This window comes from Cetorhinus maximus, chromosome 11, assembly GCF_964194155.1.
Source record: "Cetorhinus maximus chromosome 11, sCetMax3.hap1.1, whole genome shotgun sequence".
NCBI classification, from domain to species: Eukaryota; Metazoa; Chordata; class Chondrichthyes; order Lamniformes; family Cetorhinidae; genus Cetorhinus; species Cetorhinus maximus.
Genome location: NC_135889.1, coordinates 119,142,198 through 119,149,784, shown reverse-complemented (window position 1 = coordinate 119,149,784; position 7,587 = coordinate 119,142,198).

Sequence of the window (7,587 nt, the reverse complement as noted above, 5' to 3'; positions counted from 1 at the left end):
TGTGTGCGTGTGTGTGTGCATGTGTATGTGTATATGTGTGTGTGTCTGTGTGTGTGTGTGTATATATGTGTGTGTGTGTGTGTGTGTGTGTGCGCGTGTGTGTGTCAGTGTGGGAGTATGTGTGTGTCAGTGTGTGCCTAAATGAATGTATGCGTCGGTGTGTGTTATAGGGTCAGTTTATGTGTCAGTATATCTGTCTGCATGAGATGTCTGTGTGACTCAGTGTATGCATGTGCACGTGCACGTGTGTGTGCATATGTGTATGTGTGTGTGTGTGCTAGGTTTTGAAACATGAGTAAGTAATTGGGAGAATAAAAGTATATTAGTAATTGAATACGTTACATCTCTGGCAGTGGCTGTGCTGTAAGCTATTATTAAAAAGCTCAGTGGGAGCTGTTTATAGAGTAAACAAAGTCCCCTAAACTTTCATTTCTTCTTTTGAATTTACAGTACAAAGAAGATAAATATTTTTACAGTAGTACTGACATGTCTCAGTCAGCATGGCTCTCGTTCCAATCATTCTTTTCAAATAGCGGATACTATATCCCAGGCTAAGGAGAAAAACTATTTTCTTTTAAGAGTACTTTCTCTGTCTTTATTTGGCTGTTTTTTTTGTTGGAACTTTTATTGTTTTTTTGTTCCTTCTAACCATAGGATCCTATAATCCTACAGAGCAGGGGAAGGCCATTCGGCCCATCTGTGAAAGAGCTATCCATTAGTCCCACTCCCCATAGTCATGCAATTTTATTTACCCCATTTAAGTGTTTACCTAATTCTTATTGGATGTTATTATTGAATCTGTTTTCACATCAACTCGTTGTATAAAAAGTGTTCCTCTCATTTATCCTGTCTTCTTTTGTCAAGTATCATAAATCTGTGTCCTTTGGCTACTGATCTTTCTGCCAGTGGGAAAAAAAATCTCCTCAATGACACTTTCAAAGCCTCATGTGATTTCAAACGCTTCTATTCAATCTCCCCCTTAACCTTCTCTTCTCTAAGGAGAACAATCCCAGCTTCCCCAGTCTCTCCACATTAACTGAAGCCCCTCATCCCTGGGGCCATTCTGGTAAAACTTCTCCGTGTCCTCTCCAAGGCCTTGACATCCTCCCTAAAGTGCAGTGCCATGAATTGGACTCAGTACTCCAGCTGATACCTAACCAGTAATTTATAAAGATTAAGCACAATTTCCTTATTCTGTCCACCCAATGATGCTGACCAGAGGCCATTTTGATTTTACATACAGCCCGACCCAGAGTCATCATTTGACCGATAGAGTGGAGGATGCCTTTTGCAAGAGGAGCCAGTAACCAGCAAAGAGCCAGCAGAGGGGGGAGAGAATTCCACAGGCTGAAGGAAAATAAAGTGGTAGAAAGGTGAAAGGGATAGAGGGAAAAAAAACTACCAATCCTGGATAACGTAACAGGAAATTTAATTGTTCAAGGGGGCTCCATGCTCATAGTTTAGAAACCGTTTTCTCATTGGTTTGTGACCTCATGTCTTCATAACCTTCCCATCGCAAAGATCAGCTGCTTCCATTTCTATAATACCACTGACACCCGGTCTACCTTGGCGTATCTACATAGAAACGTAGCAACACCAGAACAGTAGGAGGCCATTCAGCCCCTCGAACCTGTTCCACCGTTCAGTTAGAGCATGGTTGACCTGTAGCTCAACCCCACTTAACCTCCTTCACTCTGTATCCCGGATAACCTTCCTCAACAAAAAATCGTCCATCTTGAAAATTTCAATCCACCCTCACCATCCACAGCCTTTAGTTGGAAACAGAAGCCGAGAGCCTGTGTTCCTGGGATCGGGGGGGTTGGGGGAGGGTCATACATCGGAGGTAAGCAGAAGATGGGCTGCCCCCACCTGCCCCCGGAAACCCCCACGCACTGACTGCACAGGAACTTCCCGGGAAGTTTCAACATTCATTGGGCAATAACTCTGCAGCTGGAACCCTCCGGAACATGGATTTAAAGTCGGAGACTTCAGTGATTCCGACTCTCTTAGCAGAATAGTTACCAGGAGAAGTTAGAAGTATCAAAATCATTTCTAACTCCTGAGCAACTATGGTACTGATTCCTCCAACCCCCCCCATGTGAACCCCCAAACTATCGTCCCAACACTCCAAACCCCCCCACCGACTACCCCAACCCCCAACCTCCTGACCCCCCCACACCCCTGACTAGCCCTTGAACCCTCCAACACCCGCCCCCTAACCCCACCCAACCAGCCCCCACCCCTGACCACCTGACTCCCCCCACAACTCCAACTAGATCCCACCCCTTCAACCACCCAACCCGACAAACCCCCCCGACCAGCCCCCACCCTGCCTGCCTTCCTGACCCCCCAACCGCCCCTCCAATTCTCCCTGACCAGCCGACCCCTGCCACAAACTGACTACACTCCCGACCCCCTGACTACCCCCCTCAACTCCCCCAACTACCCCTCCCACTCTCTGACCACCCCTCACACCCCGTACCTCCCCCCCCACCCCAACCCCTGCCCCCGACTACCTGACTCCCCCCATCCCCCAGCTCCAACTTCATGATACCCCACTAGAGGAAATAGCTGCCAAATTTTTGTTGGCTTTTCAGGGCCCCAATGACTGGCCTGGAAGCTGGGGTGGGGGGCGATCCCACTCTTGGCCACCGTGGGGGTCCCTGGTCACATTTTTCAGCTGCCAGGGTGGCAGGGCGAGAGCGAGTCACCCACCCTGTGCCTCGCCTGATGATGAAAGCCGGAGACTTCAGGTGGTTCTGACTCTCTTAGCGTCTCTCACCATTTTACAGGCCTCCACCTGCCTCCCAGCCTGTCCCTACAGAGCTGGTAAAATCCTCTATATCGACACCATCCAATTTCTTTATCATTGTAAATACTTCGGTCAGATCCCTAATTTACTACAGCAAGCGTTACCCATGGTTGCCCATTGTTTGTGAGGCTCCGACAGAGAGGATGAGGTGTCATATCAATACAAAGTCTTTTTAACTGCACTTGGGGAAGTCCTTTTCCCATGGAGTTTTCCCAATGACATCAGTACGAGCCAAGGAATAGCTAATACGACTCCTGGAGCTGCTCTCATACTTGGTGTACTTGGGGTTAACACCAATTATAAAGCAGGAGAGAAAATTCCATTATCAGAACTGATGTCATCACACGTGAGAGGACAGAAACTGAATTGTTGGAAAACTATAATTATTCAATGATTCATATTGAGTGGGTGTGAATCAACAATCTCAGATGTGAAAGACTGGGTGGTGCTAAATGTCAAAACACCTTCATCTCAGGATTCGAATCCAGACACCAGGGGGTTGAGGTACCTTTTTTTGTTGGAAACTGGATTGTGTGGGGACAATGGATTGTAAATCAAGATAGGGGGAAAACATTGGCTCCTGGTCTGGCAACACCTCGATTTTTAACATTCCCATCCGTGTGTTCACGCCCCTCCATGACCTTGCGTCTTTAAGGCCCTGTTGTGGTGGGGGCGGGGCTGTAAAATGCAGAAAGCCTTTCCAAACTCCATTGACTTCGGCAGGAACATAAAAACTCGCTGCCATAAAATTCCACCCTGTATCTCCGTGACCTCCTGCAGCTGTAGCATCCTGAAAGATTTCTATATCGCTTCAATTAATTCTGGCTTTTTGTGCATTCCTGGTTTTCATTTCTCCCCTATTGGTATTCATGCCTCCAGCTCCCTATGCCCAAAACTCTAGCATTCCCTCCCTAAATATCTCTTGTTCCCCTATCTCGCCCTGCCCCGCTTTAAGATGCTCTTTAAAACCTACCTCTTTGGCCTAGCTTTTGATCACCTGCCCTAATCTTATGTAGTTCAGTGTCAAATTCTTTTTGATGACAGGTGTGCCTTGGGGTTGTTTCACTACATTCAAGGTGCTTTATAAATGCAAGTTGTTGCTGTTATAGTTGATAACAATAATTGCGCTCCAGCCCTTTTCTGGTCCGGACCCAGTTTCTCACTATGTTTGGCCTAGTGAGAAACTTACTGCTGTTTCCCACTCAAGCTGTCTGCCCTCTCAGGTGGATGTGAAAGATCCCATGGCAGAATTCAAAGAAGCTGAGCGTGCTTGTTCATGAGTCACTGTAAACTAACATGCAGACCCGACAAGCAATTAGGGAGGCAAATGTAATGTTGGCCTTTATTGCTAGGGGGTTTAAGTACAGGAGCAAAGAGGTCTTGCTGCAGTTGCAGACAGCCTTGGTGAGACTGCACCTGGATTATTGTGAAATAAAAACAGAAAATGCTGGAAAAACTCAGCAGGTCCGGCAGCATCTGTGGAGAGAGAAAAACAGAGTTAACGTTTCAAGTCCGTATGACTCTTCTTCAGAGCTAAAGTTCTTATTTCCGATTTCCAGCACCCTGGAGTACTGTCTACAGCTTTGGCCTCCTTACCTAAGGAAGGATATACTTGCTGTAGAGGGAGTGCAAATCAAGGTTCACAAGACTGATTCCTGGGATGGTGGGAATCGTCCTATGAGGAGAGATTGAGGAGACTGGGCCTGTAGTCTCTAGAATTTAGAAGAATGAGAGGCAATCTCATTGAAACATACAAAACTCTTACAGGGCTCGGATGGGTAGCTGCAGGAAGGAAGTCTAGAGCCAGGGGAGACAGTCTCAGAATAAGGGGATAGACCAGCTAGGACTGAGATGAGGAGGAATTTATTCACTCAGAGGGTGGTGAACCTTTGGGATTATCTACCCCAGAGGGCTATGGAGGCTCAGTCTCTGAGTATGTTCAAGACAGAGATCAATAGGTTCCTAGACATTAAAGATATCAAGCGGTATGGGGATAGTTTGGGAAATGGCGTTGAGGTACAAGAACAGCCATGTTTTCATTGAATGGTGGAGCAGGCTCAAGGGGCCAAATGGCCTACTTCTGCTCTGATCTTCCTATGTTCCCAGAAGAATACTCCTTGCTGTCCTGGCCAACATGTATCCCTCAAAGTGTACATTTTTGGTCTTCTTACTTAAGGAAGGATACACTTGCCTTAGAGGGGGTGCAATGAAGGTTCACTAGATTGATTCCTGGGTTGAGAGGGTCGGTCCTTTGCAAAGAGATTGGGCTTATATTCTCTGGAGTTTAGAAGAATGCGAGGTGATCTCATTGAGATGTATAACATTCTTGAGCAGCTGAGAGGGTAGATGCCGAGAGGGTAAATGCTGAGAGACTGTTTCTCTGGCTGGAGTGTCTAAAATTCAGGGTCATGGTCTCAGGATAAGGAGTCGGCCATTTAGACTGGAGATGAAGAGTGATTTCTTCATTTGTTGGAATTCTGTACCATGGAATGCTTTGGATACTCGGTCATTAAGTATGTTCAATATTAAGATTGTAGTTTTTTGGACACTAATGAAAAAATGGCAGGTATATGGAGTTAGGTCAGCCATGATCTCATTGAATGGCAGAGCAGGCTCTAATGTCTTGTGTTCTTATGTTCTCAAGCAACATCACTAAAACAGATTATCTGGTTATTGTCTGCTTGCTGTGCGCAAATTGGCTGCCATGTTTCCTTGGTGCCTGACTGTTGGATCCCATGGATCCCCGTCACCAGTTTGTTGTAGGGTGACCGAGTTGGTACTATAGATGATAGAGTTGATCTGCAGACACTTCTTGGGTGGAAACATTTAAGTTTATTGACAATATACTCAGCAGCAACAATACACGTACTTTCAACTCCGATTCCATCTCTACACTGACTGAAGAGGTCGACTGTGCTACGCTCCTATTGGCTGCTACAGATCATGCGATCTTCCTTAACAAGTATTACTCTTAAAAGTACAATGCACACTCAACAAAACCATAATTACGACACTGACCTTCACCTGAACCTGTGAGCAGTCACATTGTGGGATCACATTGTGTGCAAATTGGCTGCCATGTATCCTACATTATAAAAAAGACTGCAAAGTACTTCATTGGCAATATATAGGGACATTCCAGGTCCTGAGAAGTCCTTCATAAATATAAAATGCTTCTGACCAAGCTGGAGAACTCTGAATAAACAGCTGAGCCTAAAATCCTTGTGGCTTTGAACTTGTCAGGACACTGAAACTTTGCCTTGACAAATTTGAATTGCTCCCTTTCTGAGTAAGGATAAGCAATGATTCATGATGCTTGCTTTGCAAATGAAATCAGTGAAATAGGCAATTCTTTGCAGGATTAAAAGCTCAAAATAAAATGGGCCTCCCAACACCCACAGCTTTCTGAGGTAGAGAATTCCAAATGCTCACAACACTCCTAGTGAAGGAACTTGTCCACACCTCAGTCCTAAATTGCCAGACTGAGACTATAACCCTTCTAGACTCCATCCCTAAGTGCCCCTCATCTGGTGTTTACGCGAGGAACTTTCGGTGCTCAGTTTCACTGTTGGTAAACCCTGCTATGCAATGCGCTGGCCACCAGTTCATTTTTTTTTTGCAAAAATACACTTTATTCATAAAATATCTTCAATCACATTCCAAACCATTTCAAAAACACCATTACAAGGGTACAATCCAGGTTAAACTTTTCCAAAATGTATCACCAGGTGCATCAGTACAAACAATATTACAATCATTTACAGCCTTTCATTTTGAACTGTACAGCCCGAGGGGCTCTAAACAGTTCCCAGTCTCTCGATGCGCTGTGGCAGAAAGGTCTTAGACAGCGACCCTTCCCCATTGCGCCTTTGCAGCAGCTGCCCCAAGCTTTAGTGCGTCCCTCAGCACGTAGTCCTGGACTTTGGATTGTGCCAGTCCGCGACAATCGGTCGGGGACAACTCTTTGCGCTGGAAGACCAACAAGTTTCGGGCAGACCAAAGCGCGTCTTTCACCGAGTTGATGATCCTCCAGCTGCAGTTGATGTTTGTCTTGGTGGGTGACCCTGGGAACAGCCCGTAGGGCACAGAGTCCTGTGTCACAGAACTGCTCGGGATGAACCTCGACAGCAACCACTGCATCTCTCTCCAGACCTTCTTTGCAAAGGCACAATCCACAAGGAGGTGAACAACGGTCTCTTCCCCACCACACCAGTTCATGGCTAGCATTACCACTGTCTCACCCGACAATTAGTTTCTCTGGAGCTCTGGAATTTCCTCCTTCAACCTCTCTCTTCCTTTAAGGCACTTTTTGGTCACCTGTCTTAATACCTCTTTATGCGGTTCGGCGTCAAGTTTTGTTTCAATGCTCCTGTGAGGCGTCGTGGGTTGGTTTTAAAGATGCTTTGTAAAAATAAGTTGCTGAAGGTGTGAAGAAATGGTGCGAGTGTGTTGTCACCCTGCCTGCGCACCATTTGAGAATGGTTATTCGCTGGCAGTATAGCCAATGATACCCTTGTAGCCCACTCGCAAGGGGCCTAGACACTTGGAGCTTTCCTTGGTCCCTGACCTTCACCTGAATCTGTGAGCAGTCACTTGGGGCAGAATTTTCCTGTTGGCGTGCGGGGGCGGGCCCCGAGCGCACACGCGTAAAATGACGAGCGGTGACGTTCGGCGAGTGTCCTGACGTCACCGCGCGCCATCGTGATATTTCGTTGGGTGGGCGTGCGTTCATCTCCGATGCGCGCCCGCCATTAACTAATGGGCCACTTAAGGCC